The 24,541-nt window shown below is 40.3% G+C and overlaps 1 pseudogene; it reads right to left on the bottom strand.

The window, feature by feature from the left end:
• Positions 1-982: 982 nt before the first annotated feature.
• LOC132239095 (coatomer subunit gamma-1-like) overlaps positions 983-24,541 on the bottom strand; it is a 120,742-nt pseudogene continuing 97,183 nt past the window's right edge.

Below are 24,541 nucleotides of genomic sequence, written 5' to 3'. Positions count from 1 at the left end.
ATCTATTATCATCAGGACATGTAATACTTTATATTTTGAGGGCAGAAAACTGAGACTAGGAGAGATTTGCTAATAGCATGTGACTAGAAACTGGCCTATTTCGGATTTCATGCACTTTTCCAAATATCTCATCAAAGTTGAGATATTAAGCCAGGAAGCATTGTGGGATCAAGAATCCGGGATGGAACAAGCAGCGACAGACTTTGGCATTGTCAGGGAGCACTGTGATTAAGTGAAGAATGCAGCCCCAAGTCCTCTAGGGCAAGCTGACTCCTCTGCACTGGGATCCCTTGGCATTCCTTTCTTTGTGTCAATCATGATCAAATAAGGAAAACAGAATCTACCCCAGGTACTTAAGTAGAGAAAAAAAAAATTAATAAAGATATCTTACTTATCAATAAATACATGCTGATTCATTTACAGGGATAAGCTGGTTTCTTCGGGAATAAATTCCAGAGGCGATACAAGCCTTTTGTTAATTTGTGATGTCCTTCTTTGGCAGGCAGGGCAGCAAGTTCTAGAATAAGCTAAAATCATCCTTTAAGAAGAAAACATTGCCAAAACCGGTTTGGCTCAGTGGATAGAGCGTCGGCCTGTGGACTGAAAGGTCCCAGGTTCGATTCCGGTCAAGGGCATGTACCTAGGTTGCGGGCACGTCCCCACTAGGAGATGTGCAGGAGGCAGCTGATCAATGTTTCTCTCTCATCGATGTTTCTAACTCTCTATCTCTCTCCCTTCCTCTCTGTAAAAAAATCAATAAAATATATTTAAAAAAAAAAAAGAAAACAAACACCCTAACAGTCCTGGGACAAAGGTTAAAATTTATATAAAAGAAAAACCAACAACAAACAAAAAACAAACAACGATTCCTTTAAAAAAATACAGAGGCTTAGGAAAGACTTTGTCCTGGGTACGGAAGGAAGATGCGACTTCTGCGTAGTGTTAGGGGAAACGGTAGGAGCAGGGCTAGTGCATGCTGGCCTCAGCCCACAGATGCCAAGATGATGTCTACTGGCAGCTCCTCTGAACTTCTGGCTGTCATCTGCATCGTAACTGTGTCCAAAAGCAGCAGCTGGGAGTGCACCAGGATGTCACTGTCACCTTGGAACATGCCAGCCAGGAGTAATGTGTGGGTGTTTTTGTTATCTGGCACTTTGACCTCTCACAAAGGTTCATTCCCAGGAATTTCACAGTATTTCCCACAGCCACTTCAAGTGCCTTGGGGTAGACACGGTGAATGTTTTCTCCTTCTCAAAGTCATCCCTTACCTCATCCTAAGTTGCTTCAACGTTCAGCTTCATGACCTTTTTTGTGTGATCAGCTATAGTGGCTTCCAGATCTTCCAGCACAAATTCATCCTCAGAGCCTTCATCGTCAGTCTTCCCAGTGGTGAGGTCACAGTCCTTGACAGTGAAGTTCATCATACACCTGAATGTGCAGGCCACAGTTGTCGAGTCTCCCTTGGGCAGTGCCACCAGACTATAGCAGGTCTCAGGGGGCTCCATCTGCACTGTGACCTTCCTCAAGGTCTGGCCATTGAGTGATTTTGTGCAGTCAAAACTGGAACAACGTGTGGTCAGGGAAGGTATGTTTGGTGCAGTGGATGACATACTCTGTTTGTGATTCAGTGAGGGCTGTAGACTCAAATGAGAACTTGAAGAGGGGCCCCACTGCATGGCATCACTGCCAACTGCTCTGGGAGGATCTCTGGTCAGGTAGCTGCCACTTCTGCATGCTGCTTGGTTACTGTGATGCGGGTGTTTTCTCTTCTTTGCTATGGCATCATGGGATAACCAGGGACACGGACTTGAGGTCAAGAGGTTTTTCCAATGGTTCTAGAGTGTACTGATATAGAGCCCTCTCCAAACCAGGGAATGGTACAGTCAAATCATTTAGGATATAGCCTGAATTGAGGACCTTCTGCTTCTGTTCCAGGACACAAAGCAGCAGCCTTGCACTGGACCTGCACTACTACATGCAGTTACAATGGAGTAATTAGTATGGGCGTTAGCTATTAGGGGATTGTAATAGCTGACAGAATATTAGAGTAAAGGAGATGATAAGGTGGCCCAGAGATTTGCAAGAGGAAGATTCCACCACCACCCGTAGGTCTGATCATATACTGAAATGAGAAGTTGCCAGATCCTAGAAGGTGGAGCCACTAGCAACAGATGGAAGCTAGGAAGGTGGTGATGCTTGAGACAGCTGGGGTCACAAAGGAGATGCAGCAGCTCACTGGTTCACCACCAGCAACCAGAGGGAAGAACCACCTTGGATTCCTCTTATTCTACTTCTACAGTTCCCCTCCAGTGCTACCCTGGGCAAAAGCTAACCTGAAGCAAGTTGGCAAGGGTGTCCAGGAAATAGAATTTACAAGGGTCCATGCTCTGTCATGTAGAGCAGAGCAGAACAGGAAGAAGCTAGGAATCTTACTTCTGTAGGCAAACAGCAGGTACAGACCCTTTCTAGATTGCAAACACCTCAGGAAAAGAAGTTTTAAAAGTATGACTTGTGAGCAATGCCTGGTTTTAATAGGAATCAGATTAGATGGCCTGACCAGGTGGCAGGAGTGGCTGCTGGAGGTGGGGAGTGGAGTGACAAAGAGACATTGAAACGGGTGTATAGTCTGTCCAAACACAAACTTTGAGTTTATAGACTTTACTGTTCCTCTTATATAGCAAGCCCTGTATTTAAGTCCTATGATTGATTCAAGGGTATTTGTCTCTTGAAAATCTTAATACCCTCTCTTCCTACCCTCTTTCCACTTTCACAAAAAGTAAGCAAAAAGTGTGTGTGTGTGTGTGTGTGTGTATGTGTGTGTGTACATACAAAGTTATTACAATCAGTGGCACACAGTCTTGGCCCCAGTCTCGCCGGCTGTATCTGATCAATGAAGGAGACATGAGGCCCATGCACTGGTCCTGTGTGTTTGCCAATTTCTCCGAAGCTGGAATCCAATGTACAAAGAACATGCTAGCCAGGGGCACAGGGATGGAATGGAAAAGTACTCCTGAAAATGTGTCTAATTTCTTTCAGATGTCTCCCGTCGGCTTGGCTGTTGGCATGCTTTCCTGTTTTCCATTTAGTACCTTTTATAGTCACATCTTTAAATATGAGTGAAAAGAAAGGTTTTTTTTAAAAGGACGTCACTGATCCATATTTATACATATGCGTGAAGAATACAAAAATTTAACACACGCATAAAATGCAATAGTATATAAATATATACATATATGTACGTTTAAGAAAAAGAACTTGATTAGTTTTTATTTAATTAACTTTGATTTTTCAGTCTCATTTATTGATGCCTACAGAAGAAAACAATAATAAATCATTTATAGAAATGGCCCAATCCTTTCTACTGGGAAATACAGCCAGCCAGACTTTCTTATAAATTGTTTAGAATAATGTGAATCTGCAGTGATTTTTCTCTGATATGTGTATTTAAAGGAAGAAAAGAACAACCACAAGCTTTGAAAGATGATTTTATTGGGCAGTGGTGGATAGGATTTGCCAGGAGAGAAGGAGGGAGCTATGTTGGGAAAATCTGTGCATTTTTAACAAAATAATGATGCATATCACTTCCTTATATCCTTGCTAAAGAACACAGACTCTGTCACTAGGAAAACAAAAACAAAAGCTAGATCAGGCTAGATCGGAGGCTGGTATCCACAAACAGAAATGCTGATGGCTGTAAGTAGGTAAGAAAGTAAATAAATCCTCTTTCGTTTCTCTGGGCTTTCCATAAGCTTCTCTTGTGGAGACTTAGGTGCTATTAACGCTGGGTCTCCAAGCCAAACTCCTGAAACTCCCCCTTGCTCATCAGCTGAAAAAGAAACAGCTTTCCAGCCCTGGCTCTGAAGTGCCTCCTTTTGGAAAAGATTTACCCAGAATTCATCATTTAAACATGGATTGCCCTTCTTTCTAACTAAATCAATTGTTTAAATTAAAAATGCAAGAGGAATGCTTAACTTACCTGAGAGAAACAACTGTCCTAAAGGATATGAAGCATACTTTTAGCCTGGCCCGTGTGGCTCAGCATTTGAGCATTGACCCACGAACAAAGAGGTCACTGGTTTGATTCCAGGCCAGGGCACATTCCTGGGTTGTGGACTTGATCCCCTGGAGTGGGTGTGGAGGAGGCAGCTGACTGATGACGTTTCTCTCTCATGGATGTTTCTTTCTCTCTATCCTTCTCCCTCCCCTCTCTCTAAAAGTTAGTAAAAATGAACAAGCAAATAAAACCCCCATGCTTTAAAAAAAAATACAAACAGATGACATGCTAGTTCGGTGCCATTCATTTCAGTTCAGGGCCTGTGGGTCTCTTTTATACCTTATTTTTATTATCACACTAAGCAATTTTCAAACATTTTAACCATTACAATAAAGTTGTTCCTTGTGCATTTTTGTTGGATAACGAGGTTTGGCCCATTATATGGTATTATCCACTTTTTTTAAAATCATGAAAAAATATTGCATGTCATTAAATATTCTTTCACAAAATCATATTGAAAGCTTAATATTCTGTTAAATTAATATAGCTCATTTTATTTAACCAATGACCTAATGTTGAACATTTAAATTATCACCTTTTCTTCATTGCAAACAATGCTGCAATGATATAAACATCCTAATAAGAAAATCTCAAAATATTTTCATGCTAAGTTCTTCAGAAACATTTCTACAAGTGCCAATCCTGGGTCAAAGAGTATGCATGTTAGTCTTTCAATGTAGAGATAAGATCTAGAAAAGTTGCACCTTTTCTTTTCAAATCCACTTTTATTTATTTACTAGAGGCCTGTTGCACGAAATTAGCCTGTGCCCTCTAACAGTCTGGGAACCCTGTGATCAATCCCCCCAAAGAGTTGGCACTGCCCACCTGGCCAGGGCTCCACAATAGATCATCCCTGCAGAGGGAGGCCCTGCCCACCCATTGCAGCCCACTGGTCAGTGGCCTGGGCCTCCCTCTTTGGGCGATCATAGAACCCCCTGATTGATCGATCACCCCGCTGGCCGGTGGCCTGGGCCTCTCTCTGCAGGGCAATCATGGGGCGATGGCCAGGCCCCTACCAATCGCATCACACCCACCTTGGCTGGCCTGGCGCCAGCAGGTGTAATAGCATGGTCATCTGGAGCTTGTATGGTGGTCGTTCTGCTGTCCAATCGTTCAGTTGATTTACATATTACACTTTTATTATTATAGATTTTTAAATAGATTTCAATCTTTGAGGGGCACAGCATTACACAGATTCTGTGTCCATGGCCTTAGCAGAAAGGTTGCTTCAGAATCTGGCACAAAACAGGCCACTGCTTCCATGAGCAGGAGTTACCTTTCCCCAGGTGACTCTGGTTTTCTTACGTTTGCCACCAGGAAACACTGTGTTGTTCTTTGCTTTGTACACATTAGCACATTTCTTGTCTAGGCAGCATTCAGTTCCATCTCCAACATAAACTCCTTAAGTTTTAAGAAGAACTGTGTGCTGCCTCTGGTTCTGGAGACCCTGTTTATGGTATAGTCAGCAAAGAAGGCCTTGGGCATTTATTGTTTTGAAAGTCCTGTTCTCAGCAGGTCTCTATATGCTCAAAGATGGTGGAGAAAGCTGCATCAATGTTTATTCCCATTAATGGTAGAAAAGTGCTCATGTATTTACTGTATCTCTGCCAACTGTGAACATTGTCATTTATTATTTTAATCTTATTTTTAATATTCATCTTTATTTATACTGAAATACAGCTTTTACATTTATTTAAATAGCATCTCCATGTACTGAATGATGAATTCTTATTCATATTCTTCAACATTAACATTAACATGTATTAATTCAGGTCCTGTGCTAATGATTTGGGATATAGCGGTAAATGAGATAGGCAAAGGCCATGCCTACAAGAAACTGACAGATAGTCAAGGAAGAGCATGCTATAAGAAGGGTGTTGGAGGATTTAAAAGCCTGGAATGCTACAAGGAATTTATCTAGAAATAGGGAAGTGCCCACTAATGAAGTGTGGTCAATTTTTTTTTTATTTCATTGTTACTTTTGATTTTTAAGTGCTGTTCACCAATTAAGAATGTTATTATTTCCTCAAGAATATACTTGGAAAGTACTCCTAATTGGCTATTATTTGTCTTTTAATATTGAGTTGAAATTTTATCTTGTCGATTTTAGAAATTAATTTCTGTGTAATTTTATCATTGGTCATACTTGAAAAGATATTCTCTACAACAAAATAGTATAAATCCTTACCAATAGTTTCTATAACAATATTTATGGTTCCTTATATTTGTCTTTACATGGAATGTATTTTACAATTTTACTAGTGGCCCGGTGCATAAAATTCATGCATGGGGGTGGGGGGGGTCCCCTCAGCCCAGCCTGCACCCTCTCCAATCTGGAACCTCTTGGGAGATATCCGACTGCCAGTAGTCAGACATCCCTCTCGCAATCTGGGACTGCTGGCTCCTAACCGCTCACCTGCCTACCTACCTGATCGCCCCTAACCCCTTGCCTGCCTGCCTGATTGCCCCTAACCTCTCTGCCTGCCTGATCACCCCTAACTACCTCTGCCTGCCTGATCACTGCTAACTGCCCTCCCGTGCCAGCCTGATTGCCCCTAACCACCTGCCAGCCTGATCTTGCCCCCAACTGCCCTCCCCTGCCAGCCTGATCGCCCCTAACTGCCTCTGCCTCAGCCCCCACCACCGCTTTGTCCAGAAGGAAGTCGGATGTCTGGTTGACCCGGTCTAATTAGCATATTACCCTTTTATTAGTATAGATAGATTATATAGGATAGGATTGCTTAAATGGGGGGGGGGGGAAGCCTTATTCAGCAGGAGGAGATGCTCTTAGCAGCAAAAATACATAATCCCTATATCTGGACTGATAGCCAGCCATATGCACTATACTGCAAAACCAGTCATTAAAAAAAAAAAAAAAAATGAACTGCTTTCTTACACCTTACACCAAACAGCGGTTTCCCTTAAAACCCCTCCTCAGCCCCCGCCTTAGGTTCTGCCTTTGCAGTTCACCCAGATTAGGTTTTGATTGGTCAGTTTCTATGCCAGTCAGTGTCAAAAGCTCCACCTCCTAGGCAGCCATTGGCTCCTTGCAGTTCACCCAGATTTGGTTCTGATTGGTCAGATTTTATGCCAGTCAGCATCTCCAGGCCTATCTCCAGGCCTGATCAGAGAGGCAGGGCTGATCAGCAGCCACCCCAGGCTGTTGGCCATCGGGCTGAACTGCTGACCTCTGGGGGGGGGGGGGGGGAGAGAGAGAGAGAGAGAGAGAGAGAGAGAGAGGCCCAGCTGCTGGCAAGGCCCAGAGAGAGAGAGAGGTCAGCAGTTCAGCCTGCTCACCAGTCCCCTCCCACCCAAGCCTGTATTCGGTCGAGACTTTGGTCGTTTTGGATGTTATGGACCCTGGCTTTTTATATTTAGAGATAAGATAATACTATAAGACTTTCTGGGCTTTTGTTCTGTTTTAGAGATTCTTTTTTAAGAATCTGCTGAGCCCTAACTGGTTTGGCTCAGTGGATGGAGCATTGGCCTGTGGACTGAAAGGTCCAAGGTTTGATTCCGGTCAAGGGCATGTACCTTGGCTGTGGGCACATCCCCAGTAGGAGGTGTGTAGGAGGCAGCTGATTAATGTTTCTCTCTCATCGATGTTTCTAAATATCCCTCTCCCTTCCTCTCTGTAAAAAATCAATAAAATATATATTGTTTTAAAAATCTGCTGAATTGACCCAATATTTAATTTTTAATGGTTCTTTGTGTTTTTATTTTCCCAATAAGTGATGGAAATTTATGCTATACTAAGTTATTGCTGTGCTTTCTGCACTTCTAAATTTTCTTTTTTATTTATATGTGCCAGTGACAATCAGCTTTAATTATCATAGTTTTATATTTTCATATAACATTTCATAAGACTAGCTCCTCCTCAACAACTTTATGTTTCAAAAAATGCTTTTATATTTTATTTTTAAGCATTTTTATTCGAATTATCATATTCTATATCAACTGTGAAAGCACTGACATATTCCCAATATGTGCCACCACAGATTATAGTCATTTTGATTATAACACTTTATCCAGCTCAGGATTTATTGTTGTATTCCTAACTCTTTTTATTCCTATCATAGTATTTCCAGTTCTTGTTGCTAGTACGCAGGGTTTCAGAGCTAAAATAAAAATATTAAATTAATAGGTAGCATGCATTTGATTTCAAGAATAAATATTGGTATAGTCACTTAAAGGCCATCATTTGTTGTCAACTCTGCATTTGATCTACAATTATTCTCCAACCATGAGTCCTTTATTTGTTTTCATTTCACAGAGTGATAAAGTCTATCTTCCCATAACTCCTTGCAGTAGGAAGCATGCATATCCTATCTCTTGTAATTTTGAATGCTTAAGAACATCTTGTTTTTCCCAGATATGAAAAACATGCCTGACTATGCAATGTTTTCATCACAATCATTTCCTTCAAAACTATGAACATACATTAGTTATCTTTGGTATTTGGTGGTGCAGGGAAAAAATGCAGCCTTTATTAATTGCTATTATTATCATCATCATTTACTTTAAGTATTTCATTTTTGGCTTTATATTATTTTCTTTTCATTTGAAAATTCAGAAAAATTTAAGCTTGCATTCTGGTATTTGTTTCTTTTTAAATATTTATTGATGCATAGTGATTGCTGACTCAGACACAAGCATTTCTTCTACCTTAGAAATATTGTTTGTGCAATTGTTTAATGCTTCAAATCTGTACAGGTGTGCCTTTCTGAGACTCTTGTAGGTTATAGGAGATCCTGCATCTGCCGTTCATATATCTCATCTCATCTCTAACCATGGTCATGACAGTCATTTGACAGAACTATAAATTATCCTATATTATTAGTTGTTTTTCACTGCTTCTTAATTTACCAAATAAGATTTTATTCCTATGTGATTTTTCATGACCTCAGATTATCTTTCTTTGTGATTGTTCCTCTGCTCTCTTAGTTACTCTATCTTCTTGAACCATCTTATAAACATGTAGAAATTATAAAACCTATAAAAATCATATTCTAAAATTTTATCCCACTAGCTTTAGGAAATACTTGTCAAACTGTTTTTCCAAATCTTTTAAGCATTTCCCTTTATATTGTTGAATCTTTTCATAAGCATTTTTATTTTTCTCTATTTTTCCGAGAGGAGTGATTATTCCAACAAAGTCCCCATGCTATGCCAGCAAATTTTTTTGTCACACCCACATGCTTTTAGGACCCATTCTACAAACTCACTTTACTAGTATACTTTCTGTAACCACAGGATCCAGACAGAAGCTGTTGGCTCAATGGACTAGATTCCTAAGAAAGATGAATTCCAGCTCTTATTTCTTAGCCAAGGCAGACATCAATTCATAGAAGAGGCCTGGCCTTGATGATTTTTCTCTTTTCTCTGTCATCTTCTTGATGTTTATTCCCTTGGAGAGAAGCTCTTCTATGAAGGTAGAACTTTCTGTTCATTGCAAGCAATATTATCAAGGAAGTCTAGCTTTCTAGCTAGTTTTCTGCTAGTTCACTGGGATAATTAGCCTCCCCTTCGCTCCTGCAAATTAAAGGTCTCAATGAGGTTGTAACATAATTTTTCCTAGTTAATTCCTAAGTACACTGCCCTTTAATAGAAGAGAAATATGAATTCCTTTGGCACTTTATCAAGCACAAATTCCTCAAGTTTTTGCACATTAATGACATTACCTTTGAGGGCTGTTGTAGACTTTTTTTTCTCATTTTCCCCATGTTTATGGTCATTTACATGAAAATCATCAGAATAATGATATAGATGCTTTAGTTAATGATTCCAGGATATACCAAAGTCTACAATCTATTGAGAGAGAATTATATTTCTTGAAACAAACATCAACTTTTCAATTATCTCAATAGAATGATGCCCTGAAGTAATCTGAATTTATGACAGTTGGTAATAAGACCTTTTTAATTTATTATTAATAGCAATGCCTGGACAGTAATCACTTTAGAGATAAAAAAAAATAATATATTCAATCAGCCTACACTTACTAAATAATATGGTGTGCCTTACTAGTGGCAAGTTGTAAGAAGAATCCAAATATATATATTACAAAGTTATGAGTTTTGCCTGAAATTTATTATCTATTTACAGGAAAATAATATTTTAATGAAATAATTTATGTATAACAGTATCAGATGTTAAAATTATTAGATTAATTGAATGTGTAAGTTAGAGTGTGAATATAGTAAGTAGTAAAATAATTGGGAAAAGGGGAGTTTAAGCTGTACCTTAAGAACCAGTAAGATATACATTGATTAAAACAGAAAAAAAATTATAATTGGTGGAGAGTGTAATTGTAATAATCCTATCTAATATTAGACAAACATGGTAATTAACCATACCTCTGACATGCTTCCCATTGGCTAATCAGGGTGATATGCAAATTAACTGCCAACCAAGATGGCAGCCGACAGCCAGGCAGCTAAAGTGAACAGGAGGCTTGCTTGCTCCAGTGATGGAGAAAGCCAGTGTTCCCCGCCTGCTGCTGCCGGCCTCTGAGCTGCACTCTAAGAAACAATGTTGCAATTATAGAAGCTAAATAAGCTCCAGAAACCTGCTTTTAGCCAGCTTCGGCCTCAGAGCTTAGAGCAGCAGTGATGGAAACGATGTTTCAATTATAGAAGCTAAACAAACCCAGATACCTGCTTTCAGCCAGCCGCAGCCTCAGAGCTGGAGCTGGGCCTCAGAGCTGGAGCCGGCTCTCAGCTCCAGTGACAGCTATAGAAGGTAAATAAATCCCAGAATTAAAAAAAAAAAAAAAAAAAAAAAAAAAAAAAAAAACAGAAAAAAAGGAGAGGCTGGGAGCTTCAGTTGCCTGCCAGCCTGAAAACGACTCAGCCCCTCACCCAGACTGGCCGGGCACCCCAGTGGGGACCCCCAACCTGAAGGGGGTGTGACCAGCTGCAAACAGCCATCATCCCCTCATCCAGGCTGGCCAGGCACCCAAGCGGGACCCCCACCCTGATCCAGGACACCCTTCAGGGAAAACCAGCCGGCCCCACCCGTGCACCAGGCCTCTATCCTATATAGTAAAAGGGTAATATGCAAACTGACCCTAACAGCAGAAGGACTGGGAATGACTGGTCACTATGACACACACTGACCACCAGCAGGCAGACGCTCAATGCAGGAGCTGCCCTCTGGTGGTCAGGGCGCTCTCACATGGGAGGAGCTCTACTGAGCCACAAGCCAGGCTGATGGCTGCCAGTACAGCGGTGGTGGTGGGAGCCTCTCCTGCCTCCTCAGCAGCGCTAAGGATGTCAGACTGCAGTTTAGGCCTGCTCCCCGCTGGCAAGTGGACATCCCCCGAGGGCTGCCGGGCTGCCAGAGGGATGTCTTATTGCCATCTTAGGCCCAATCCCCCATGGAGCGGGCCTAAGCCAGCAGGTGGTCATCCCCTGAGGGGTCCCAGACTGCGAGAGGGCACAGGCCGGGCTGAGAGAACCCCCCCCCCCACCCAAGTGCACAAATTTTTGTGCACCAGGCCTCTAGTAATAATTATAATAACCACTATCACCACAACTTACTATTTCCCAAGCACTTTACTGGCATCATTTTATTTAATCTTCTCAACCATTTTGAGCTAACAGTAGTCCCAGTTCACAGTGAGAAACCCAGTGAATGAGTCTGAATTTGAATGCAGACTGGAAAGCTTCCAAAGCATAAGATTTTCACTGCTATTCCTTATTCCTCATTACCAAAGAGTAATTGTTGGTAGTAAATACAGCATATGTGGGGAACAAAGATGGTTTCAATATAAAGATGAAAATAGCAAGTTACCCATGGGAGAACCTTTCAAAATATTATTGCATCAACAGCATCTGGACTGAAGAAGACCTGAATGTCATTCACCTCCATAGGAGACAGTCTGACTAGGTAGTTTACCAAGTATTTTTAAGTATTACTAGAACATTTCCCTTTATATCTTACATCTCAGAAGATTTTGATTCCCTTTCTTGTATAGGGTAAACATAGCAGAGACCTAAAAAATATAAAGGTGTCTTGAGGAACCCTCAGGAGAACAGCATCAGCCTGGATTTGGGGAACTGAAATAAATGAGGAGCTGATTGAGAGAATCCTCCATACATTTGAGCTGAACTTTTTTGGCATTTAGTATCTTTACCAGAGACCAAAGGGAATTGGGAAGGATTTATTTTTATGGCTCTTTTCTTCTTAGTGGTTTAAAATTCTTTTTACATTTTTTAATGAGTTCTTTAATGCTACATGGAGAGACTGAGCCATGTCTCTGTTCTCAAGGAGGCTTTGAATTCTACCAAATGCTATGCAGGTAAAATAGAGAGTGTTTCATGAGTCATCTCTTTTTCCCTGAAGAAATGGCACAAGTCAGTATATTTTCAACTGGGTTTGATGACTCTTGCATGATCTTTCTGCATCTATTCTCTTCCACGCCTCACTCTACTATGGCTGGTTTAGGTTTTCTGTGATTTATGACTCTATGTGTTTATAGATTCTTAATTCACCGCCACAACCTTAGCATGTCCAATTGTGGATAAATCTCCACAATTTGAAAGATGTTTTTGTGAGAGATGCTCCTGATAGCATCCCTTAACATCTGCTGGACATTGGTATAAATTAGTGATTTTCAACCATTTTTATCTCATGGCACACCTAAGCTAATTATGAAAATTCTGCAGCACACCAATATATATATATATATATATATATATATATATATATATATATATATATATATATATATATATATATATATATTTCTGACCTGACAAATAAATGCATAATTTTGATTAGTTTACAAAAAAATAATAATAGCAATTACCTTTTTGAGCCAAGGTGACTTTTTAAAAAAATCAGGTGCCTATTGTATATAACGATTTCTGGTACCAAGAAATAACCAACCAATGGCAATCTTATTAGGGAACATAACCAATAAGATGTGACTCTATTGCCCCACCAATGTTGCTCAGTGGTTATCAACCTATGAACCAGGAGGTCATAGTTTGATTCCAGGTCAGGTCACATGCCTGGGTTGCTGCCGGGGTCCAGCCCCAGCAGGTCCAGGGGTCCCCAAATGTGTAGACGGAGTCGGCGAAGAAGGAAGGACACGGAGACAGCGTTCAGTTGATCAGCAGCCTAGCCAGGATCTCCAGCCAGGATCTCCAGCCAAGTTCTGGTCTGGATCTCCAGAGAGGTTCTGCTTCGGATCTCCAGCGAGGTTCTGTAGCCATGTTCTCTCGCTAGATTCTTCAGCCAGGTTCTGTCCAGGTTCTCCAGCCAGGTTCAGTCACCAGGTTCTAGTCAGGTTCTCTTGCCAATTTCTGTAGTCAGGTTCAGTCCAGGATCTTTTGCCATGTTCTCTCGCTAGGTTCTGTCTCTAGGTTCTGAGGCCAGTTTCTGTCCAGGATCTTTTGCCATTTTCTCTCCAGCGAAGTTCTTCTGTCTCTAGAGAACGTTCTGTGTAGGTTCTGTGCCTAGGTTCTGTCTCCTAAGTTCTGTGTTCTAAGTTCTGTGTCTTGCTGTCTTGTTACATCTGTATTTATACCAGTTGATTCAATCCTATCAATCTCTATTACAAAGGTTAGGGCGTTTCTTATCTCCATTCCAGGGAGTAAAGATTATGTAGCTTAAGCATGATTGTTCATAGTTAAAGTGATTAATTACCTGCCTGGCACTTAGTTGAGGGGTTTTATTCCCTCCCTAACTTCAGGGGAAAATCCCTACCTGGGGATTCAACCTTTCTCGGAGAGGTGACCTTGGTTAAAACACAGCACCAAGAAGGTGAGCAAACATATTAAGAACCGTATGCCATATATGCCAGGTCCCTTGAAACAGCAAGGATGGACCGGCTCCCGGCAGGTTGTGGGTTCCCTCCCCAGTGTGGGGCGTGCAGGAGGCAGCTGATCAATGATTCTCTTTCATTATTAATGTTTCTAGTTCTCTCTTCCTCTCCCTCTCTGAAATCAATAAGAACATATTTTTTTTAAAAGTGGCAATGCTGGAGGCAAATTCCAGCAGGTCATAATTATGCAAGAAGTTCATCAGAAGGCTGATGGATCTTGGGGCTTCAGCAGGGCTGAAGATCTGCATATTATTACCTGCTGCCAAACAGCTGTAGTCATTTCCCCTAACCTGATAATCTTTCCCTGTTTATCAAACCTTACCTTTGATATGTACATCTGCTCTCCTAAAGGCCAATGTGTTTTCCAGTAAATAAAAAGCTGTGGGTTGGGAGATTCCCGGAGCTTAGTCACTAGAGCTAAGTTTCCACCTGGTTTCCCCAAATGCCTTCCAAATTTATATTTCTTGTATAGTCTCTATTCATTTATGTCACAGCCCCTCCTCCAGATTCCTGAACCCTTGCTGCGAAAAGACTGCGGCAAGGCAACTCTATTATATGACCTATATATTTATGGTTTAAGAGAAGGCAGTCAGGCAGCTATTATTGTGTTGGCTGTTGTCATTTTTTTATTTGACAATCTAAGGGAAAATAGTTCAGTATTCCTGACTAAATAGTCAGGTGTTGCATGTTTTAAAAATTCCTGCAGCACACAAGTGTGCCTCTTTTGGCACACCAGTATGCCATGGCACACCAGTTGAAAATTGCTGCTATAAATGTTAAATAATTATTATTTAATGTTTTATTATTTATTAGTAGTAGTGCTAAGTCTTTGTTTCTAGTCTCTTCCTCTGTTCCCATTCTTAAATATCCCCATGCAAATTTCTCAAGTTTTGTGTTTATTCAACATACCTCCATAGGATATCAGGCTAGGTACCCAAGATGACTTTTACTTGGCATCAACATTAAGACTGGTAAGATTCTTATTTCTTTCCAGGGTATCTTCAAAACTATTCCTTTTTTGGGGATTCCAGGTTAACCCCAGGATAGATTATTACTTCTTTTCTATATATACAATGACATTTGGTCCCCTAATTCTTGAATGAAAGGACACATTAATTTCACTCCTTGGCTTCTTACTGTGCTGCAATGACCACCAGTTTCTTCCCATGATGCCTGTCTCTCTGTCCCTGAGTCCTGAAAATTGTCTTCTTTGCTCTTACTCATTTCTTTCCATTTGGCTTGGCTTTTATGCACATGTCCTGTTATGAAAGCTGACTAGTGAAAAGTTAACTACACAAATCTCTGCTTAGTTTGTTGAAGGCCATGCTGCTTTGAGAGGTGATATTTTCCTGGTAGTTTGCCCACATCCTATTATTCCTGTCTGGTGTTCAAGAGTAGATGATTTTCCCTTTCCATTTTAAAGCTCTGATCCTATTGAATCACTAATACTCAAATGCTTGTTTCCAACCTTAAGGCTGATCTTGACTTTCAACTGTCATCAGGACAGAGGTATCAACAGTTCTCTAGGACTATGATTGATCATTCTCTGGAGGATTTATCATGCTGCCTAGTGTTTAGGTTCTTTCTAGAGACCTGAGTCCTCATTTTATGGAACAGATTTTCCCAAATCCTAACAGTGCAGGTCAAGAATTTACAAAATATAGGAAGAATTTTAAATAAGAAATACGTTCAGCTAACAGCAAGAGAATGACTGTTGTCTTAAACCTTCCTAAAAGTCCATCAATATCATTTCCATCAAATTTTTTAATCACCCTAGTTTAATTATTTTCACGTTTTGAGTCCTATAATATTTCTTTTATCACTCTTATAGTAGTTATTATATATTCATTCTATTGTCTTTACTTGTGTCTGAGTCTTTTCCTGTAAAAGTTTCTCAAGGGCACTTTATAATCTTGCATTCTCTCAAGCTATTGATATTCCTTTCCCTAGTCTGAAACTCAAGTGAACACTTTAAAAGCACTCAGAAGGGTCCTCATTTCTTTCCACCCCTGGTTCAAGTTAATTGTTATTTTTCTCTCATCAGACGAGTGGATCTCCTAAGCACTCCCAAAGAAAACCACTTACCCATTCTGATGGGTTCGGTTTTTATTAATGTGTCAATATTATCTGATCCTCCATAATACTATGCAATATGATAACTTATTCCTAACTCACAACCTTTTCTTTCTAAATAGCTCCAAGCCTTTCTACTCTTTTCCATATACTTCTGTCAATAAACCGCTTACTTTTAGTCCATTGGACTACCCATCAAACTTTTCCCCTAACATTCCAGCTGGAGCTGTTCTAACTAAAGGTCACCAAATAATCTGTTACCTTTCAAATATCAGAGCTTTCTTTTCATGGCTCTTCTTTTTGAGCCTGTTGGACCATTGATTAGAAATGTGATCCTCTTTTCCTTCTACAATTTGAAACTTTTCTTTCCATGAGGGTTTATAAAATCACTCAACCGTTGGCTTTTTCTATTTTATTCCTTTTGCCCTTTTACTAATTATTGCATTAATGTTAATATTACCTAGGGTTTTATTTTTTACATTTCTTCAATTATATTAATAATAATAGAGATTTTTGATTTTTGATTTTTTTCTACTTTATTCCAATGCCTGTTCTATGGCTTATGAGTTGTCTCAATGACTAAATAAGTGGGCAATTATCTCATGCTCATTTATGAAAGTGAAGACTGAAATTTAGGTAACTATCCTACAAAGATAAAAGGAAGAAGTGGCATTAACATCTAAGCATGCTGATTCCTCAACCTACTCAAAAGCTTTCATGGCTAATTTTATCCATATCTATGATGCTAAGTATTATCTTTATTTTTCTGATTCTAAGATCCATATCTTCAACCTTGACCTCATATATACCCCAGATTGGTGTTTCTACATGCATCCCACCCAACTTTCTTAACTTATCTTTGACCAGAAAGGACTCTAGCCAAATCATGGTGGTGACCAGATGATCATGACCTCTTGCCTTGCTCCTGCTTTACATTCTGCTATAGGATTCCCTAATCTGTATACGTTGCCCACAAGGCACACTCTTTTTTTAAAAAATACATTTTATTGACTTTTTACAGAGAGGAAGGGAGAGGAATAGAGAGTTAGAAACATCGATGAGAGAGAAACATCGACAGCTAACTCCAGCACACTCCCTACTGGGGATGTGCCTGTAACCAAGGTACATGCCCTTGACTGGAATCGAACCTGGGGCCTTTCAGTCTGCAGGCTGATGCTCCATCTACTGAGCCAAACCGGTTAGGACAATGAGGCACACTCTTAAATGAATCCTAATTTCTTAAGATCTAACTCAAATATATTATTTTATTTCTACTTTTCCTGACTTTCACATGCAAAATTAATTTTTGCCGCATCTGTATGCTATAAAAAACTCACTGAACATAGCTCTATTACAATGCTTAACCCAGCACTGTAGTTTGTTTTGATTGCCATATGTTTTTTAATAAATAGATGGTAAAATACATTAAATTATGATTGTCTTTTTACATAGGATAGAAATCAATGTCTTGCACATAGTATGACCTGAGTAATCATTTCTTGGATGAGCAAAATGAATATTTCTCCAAAATTACATGTTAAAAATAGCAATTTTAAGATTGGCATGTGCTTCCTTATTCATTGCCAGCTGGTGTCTATAGCTAATTGAGACCTCCAGGACACAGTGCTCTCTGGACACTACCCCACACAGTTTCTCCCATGTCAAAAGCTATCTGATAGAGACACGCACAAACATAATCTAAGTAACAAGGTTGATATAGAATAAGTGCATGACATGAATTAATTATTAGAATAATAAATGTGTTTTTCTTAAATTCCTTGTCTTCTATTTCTGTATATCCATTCCCTACCTAGATTTTTAAAATCCATTTCAAAGATATCCCCTCCATGAATCTTTTCAACAACATGCGGTTGAAAAGAATCTCTCATTTTTTTTTCTATAATTTTGTACTCTGTGTCTGTCTATCTCTTTCCTGATGCATCTCTTTACAATGATTACTTCTATTAGCCAATAAGATGCTGGAGGATAAAGTTTTCTTTTTTATTCCTCTTTGATAATCTTTGTGCCCACCACAGCTTTTCTAACAGTAGGCACACAGTGGGGATAATGCCTCACATGTGGCTAATTATAAATTCCTCTTTAATTAATCTAAAAAAATATAGTTGTATACCTGAGACTCATTAAGTCAAGACAATAAGCATCAATTAGCTAACACTATGCCCAGCCACATGCATAGACTCTATGACTTATAGAGGAAAAGAACACATGATTGTTCCCCTTGTAGCTTTTATGAAGTCATTGGAGAAACAGACTTTTACAAATGAAACTGGAGAACTGTGTGTAATCAGATGAGTGGTTTTTTCCATTTACGTCACTGCCATTTAAATGATGGAAAGAGATTCTTTCTCTACTTCTTAATTGTGTCCAATGATTCTGAACTTCAACAGCTGGAAATGAACAGTTTGACTGACAACAGTCAGTGAAAACTCATGCTTGGGAAGGAGTTCAAAGGACTATGATTACTAAGAGCGGGATTGTCAAAATCAAGTTCAGTCCATGGGGAACAGCTCTCATCATGAAGACTATCTAGACAGGGGAAGGAGATGAGTCAACACAATCAGAGATTCAAACTGTTAAACTGGAAGCTATTTGGATAAGGTTTGATGCTGAGTTCACTATTGCATTTGATGGCTTTGTATGGCTAACAGTAACCACCAGGCAAGAGTTAGGAACAATTTGTCCCACTCTAGGAAGAGTGCCAGTCTAAAGTACATATGTGTTCAGATTCCGTCTGCTCACCTCCATCCTGACTTCAATACCATTTAGCTCTTGACCCTGGCAGTTTTCTTAAGTCAGATTTGTTTGAACCAAAAATTCAGAAAGTACTTATGGACCTTTGAGATCCTGGCTAGTGAGTTTATTTATTTTTTTTAAAATACAAATTTATGGGTATGCAACTATTTGTTTTAAATAACATCTAGCCACTGGTGCAGTTCCACATAGTTTATTTAAAATAACTATGACAAAATATAGAAAGGTTAAAAACTCAAAAATACACAAAAGTGCTCCCTAAACACTGAAAATTTATTTGGAGGAGCTGGAAAATATTAACTTTTATTATGAGCCCAATGGATATGGATTATGTGAAACAATATCACTCTTTGTGAAAAGGTTGTCATCCCTTCCAAGAGGAGAAGTTGCCAGCTGGTTGGTCCCTGGCTCTCAGACTGTCCTCTGGCTTAGAGACCCAGCCTGCTCAGTCCAGGAAGCTGAATGAGTGCCTATCCCCCGGGACTGCATAGGTACTGCTTTTAAACATTGCCTACAACCTCACTCAATCAAATAAAAATAGCTTAATGTTCAGTTATCTTAACACCTCAGAAGCCGGTTAAGAAAATATATGTGTGTTATTACTACTACATAGATACATTTATTCACGTAAGAAAGGTATCCCCTTTTAAGACACTTTATTTACACATTTTGAAAAGCTATTGCAATAAATTCATTTTGTTAGGACAGGACATTTTACTGTCATTTGCCAGAAAGTTTTCTTAATAATAAACAATGTTATCATGTCTATGATGCAAGAATGCCCCCTAGGTGTTTGCAAAGCACAGTCTGCACAACTCTTCTTGGCAGAAATACCTGGCATTTGCAACTCAAACCTCTTAGGTAGTTTTTATTTATTAAAACTTATAAAAGGAGCCAAGGATGTCTTAATTTGTGAGTTTTCTGGCATGATTAATGTGCTATCAGTGAGGTTACTTATGATTATCTCGTTTCTCATATTTTAGTTGCTGTAACATTACTAACGACGTCCTAGTGCCTCACATTTTTTAATGCAATGTAGCAAGTACTTTCCTGTGAAAATGACATTTTAATTGGTCAGAAACTGCTGAATATCTGAAATTTCATATGTTTCAATCAAATGCAGTGGTCATATATTTTAAAAATAGGTGTTCATTTAAAATATTTTCGGAGTACTTTTGTTTACATGCCCTCAGATCATTGAATAAGTGATACATTTAAAATTATACATGTGGGTGAACAAAAACCTTTAGGGAAGATGGTGTGGATATATTTTTTTCTATTTCCCCAAGTATAACTTAAAACAGCCGTGGGCAAACTACGGCCCGCGGGCCGAATTCGGCCCGCTTGAAATGAATAAAACTAAAAAAAAAAAAAGACCATACCCTTTTATGTAATGATGTTTACTTTGAATTTATATTAGTTCACACAAACACTCCATCCATGCTTTTGTTCCGGCCCTCCGGTCCAGTTTAAGAACCCACTGTGGCCCTCGAGTCAAAAAGTTTGCCCACCCCTGAAACAATCTTGGGCATTATATAGAAAACAAATTTAAGATGAGGCTGGTATTTTATTAATCACTAGCTATAGCTTCATGAGGTAGGACAAGTAAAGCATTACCTTAGCCCCATGTCTTTAAGAAAAATTAAATAATAGGGCAAGTGACAACTCCTATGTCATTAAGTAGATTTAATTTTCATTAGAGGAGAGGCCATTTTCCTAAGTTAAGAAGAACTCAAAAAGCATAATATAAAGATCTAAAATAATATAATATTCTTCCTTTTAACCTCATTCTTTTAAATTACATGAGCAATAAATATTTATAGTAGATGAAGTCACTTATGACTATAACTTCCAGGAAAAAAAAAACACTTTAAATTTACATACAAAGCCTTCAAGTAGTTTTCCTCTTCATTTAGAGTGGACCAGATAAATAGATGCAAAACTTGAATATTATAAAATAGGATAATTGATCATTAATTTTTAGATTGCCTTCTTTACCTACATACTGTAAACATGAATTATACCTATGAAGTGTTGCAGGAATTAAACAAAATTTCAGACATCAAGAAGCTTATATTTGACTTCGAAGGATAAGACTAACACAGATGCAAGACTATAATCTTCATGATTGCAAGGACTCAGTTACTATTATAGCCTTGCACCACACATCGAGAGTGTCCCAGGGCAGAAACTCAAGAGATGTGGTGAATAGATGAATGCATGAAAGGGTAGCTTAAATGTAATAAATCACAAACAACTGAAAATGGTCGGGTGGCTTTAAGTTTGTTTTGGGTGGTCAGAGAAGCCTGGCTTAGGTCGCTTAACTTAGGAATTGAAAGAGTTAGAGAGAAGAGAAAAGCAGCTCTCTGGAAGGGCAACAAGAGAAAGGGTACACTAAAGAGAAAGCATGAGATCTGCCTGGAGTAGACTTGCAGACATTTGACTTGGATCATAATGGGCATATGAGGCAATATTGGTTAGACCCAAGTGCAGGGACCGTGGAAGCTTAAATAAGGAGAGTGTTTTATCTTCCGGGTTTTGCACACCTGGCTATAATCTTCACTGACTGTGCAGTGTTGAGAAGCTGCTTTGGCCTTTCTGGTCACCAGTGTCCTCACATCTGTAATTAGAACACTGAAACTGCCCCGTAAATTTGTACTAAGATTGAATGAACTAAAGTTTATAAAGGATTAACACATAGTAATCACTCCATAAAATCTGGTGACTTTGATCAGCACTTTACATATGGTAACTTGGGTAATTTTTTTTAGTTCCTTTAAAAATTTTATTATGTAATATTTGATACATGGCAGATTATATGTGCTTTGTACATTTTATGAAGCTTAATAATAACCCAAGCACTTGTGAACTAACTATCCATCTTCAGAGCTAAAGCAGAACCAATATCTTTGAAGCCCCCTGTGTGTTCCTACACAATGACAGAGGTAATCATTATGTTGACATTTTAAATACATTTTGAGTCATAATTTACATATAATAAAATGCAGTCACCTTGAGTGTGTAAGTCCATAAATTTTGACAAATGTGTATGTACCACCTCAATACCCAATGTAACAAATGACTAACCACCACTCTAACAAAGATATGAAATAATTCAATCATCCTAATAAGTTCCCTTTTTGCACCATTACAGTCAACCCCAGCCACATTTTGTCCCAGGCAACCACTGATATGATTTTTTTAAGATTCTTTATTGTTTAAAGTATTATATATGCCTCCTTTTTCCCCCGTTGACCTCTCCCCAGCCATTCCCACCCCCCAGCACATGTCCTCAACCTCCTAGTGTCTGTGTCCATTGGTTATGCTTATATGCATGCATACAAGTCCTTTGTTTGACCTCTTACCCACCTCCCTCCCCTGCCTTCCCTCTGAGGTTGGATAGTCTGTTCGATGCTTCTCTGTCTCTGATTTATTTTCATATGTTTATTTTGTCCACTTTAAAACTTCACATGAATGGAATCCTTTTGGTACCTGGCTTCTTTCCCTCAACCTAATGCTTAGGTTTCTCCATATTATGTGTATCTACAGTTCGTTGATTGTTATTGCTGAGAAGGATGTGCTATGTAGACTATGCCACAACCAATGACATTTGGGTTGTTTCTAGTATGCACTATATGCATAAATCTGCTATGAATACTCATGAACAAAATTTTTGGTGGGTATGTTTTCACTTCAGTTAAATACCTAGCAGTGAAATATCTATGTTTAGTGTAGATATTGTAAGAAACTAATAAAATGTTCATAGAAAAAATTTTGTTTAACATTTCACTGCTACCATAAATGTATGAGAGTACTGATAGCTCTATATCCTCACCAACAATGATTATTAAAAATTTTACTTTTAGACATTCTCATTGGTATAAAATAGGTTTCTCTTTGTGGGTTTAATTTTCATTTATCCATGACCAACTGTGTTAAGCATCGTTTCATGAGCTGATTGGCCAGAAGTATGTCTAATTTTCTGAAGTGTCTGTCAAAGTATTTTGTCTGCTTATTTTTATCAGACTCCTTATTGTCGTTGTTTTTTTAACAATCTACACTAATAAAAGACAAACATGCAAATTGACCATACCTTCGCTACACCTTAAGCCATGCCCACCAGCCAATCAGAGTGACTATATGCAAATTAACCCAACCAAGATGGCGGCCAGCAACCACGGAGCTGTAGCGAGCAGGAGGCTTGGTTGCCCCAATGATGGGAGAAGCCAAGCTTCCTGGCAGGCTGCTGCCTCCTCTCAAGGCAACAAAGTTTCAATTATAGAAGGTAAATAAACCCCAGATACCTGCTTCCAGTCGCCATGGCCACGGAGCTGGAGCGAATAAAAAAAAACAACACAAAAAAAGGAAAGGCTGGGAGCTTCGGTCACCAGGAGGCTTGGTCAGCCTAAAAACAGCCATCAGCCCCTCACCCAGGCTGGCCAGGCACCCCAGTGGGGACCCCCACTCGGAAGGGGGTGTGGGCAGCCTGAAAACAGCCCTCAGCCCCTCACCCAGGCTGGCCAGGCACCCCAGTGTGGACCCCCCACTCTGAACGGGGAGTGGGGAGCCTGAAAAGAGCCATCAGCCCCTCATCCAGGCTGGCCAAACCCCCATTGGGTGAGGGTCCCCACTGGGGGGCTTGACCAGCCTGCAAACAGCCATCAGCTCCTCACCCAGGCTGGCCAGCCACCCCAGCAGGCCCCCCAACCTAGCCAGGCACCCCAGCAGGCACCCCAACCTGATCTAGGGCAAACCAGTTGGCCCCCACCCGTGAACCAGGCCTATATCCTATCTAATAATAGACAAACATGGTAATTAACCATACCTCTGACACGCTTCCCATTGGCTAATCAGAGCGATATGCAAATTAACTGCCAACCAAGATGGCGGCCAGCAGCCAGGCAGCTGAAGCAAACAGGAGGCTTGCTTGCTCCAATGATGGAGGAAGCCAAGGTTCCCCGCCTGCCGCTGCCCAGCTCTGAGCTGCACTCTAAGCGACTATGTTGCAATTATAGAAGCTAAAAAATCCCCAGAAACCTGCTTTCAGCCAGCCGGGCCTCAGAGCTGAAGTTGCAACAGTGTTTCAATTATAGAAGCTAAACAAAGCCCAGATACCTGCTTTCAGCAGCCGAGGTCTCAGAGCTGGAGCCGAGCCTCAGAACTAAAGCCGGCTCTCAGCTCCAGTGACAGCCATAGAAGTTAAATGAATCCCAGAATTAAAAAAAAAAAAAAAGAAAAAAAGGAGAGGTTGGGAGCTTCAGTTACCCGCCAGCCTGAAAACGGCCCTCAGCCCCTCACCCAGACTGATCAGGCACCCCAGTGGGGACCCCCACCCTGAAGGGGGTGTGACCAGCTGCAAACAGCCATTATCCCCTCATCCAGGCTGGCCAGGCACCCAAGCGGGACCCCCACCCTGATCCAGGACACCCTTCAGGGAAAACCAGCTGGCCCCTACCCGTGCACCAGGCCTCTATCCTATATAGTAAAAGGGTAATATGCAAACTGACCCTAACAGCAGAATGACTGGGAATGACTGGTCACTATGACACACACTGACCACCAGCAGGCAGACGCTCAATGCAGGAGCTGCCTTCTGGTGGTCAGGGCACTCTCACATGGGAGGAGCTCTGCTCAGCCACAAGCCAGGCTGATGGCTGCCAGCACAGTGGTGGTGGCGGGAGCCTCTCCTGCTTTCTCAGCAGCGCTAAGGATGTCCGACTGCAGCTTAGGTCTGCTCCCTGCTGGCAAGTGGACATCCCCTGAGGGCTGTCGGGCTGCCAGAGGGATGTCTGACTGCCAGCTTGGGTCTG

This window comes from Myotis daubentonii, chromosome 8, assembly GCF_963259705.1.
Source record: "Myotis daubentonii chromosome 8, mMyoDau2.1, whole genome shotgun sequence".
In the NCBI taxonomy this organism is placed as follows: domain Eukaryota; kingdom Metazoa; phylum Chordata; class Mammalia; order Chiroptera; family Vespertilionidae; genus Myotis; species Myotis daubentonii.
This window is presented reverse-complemented; position numbering and strand designations above follow the sequence as displayed.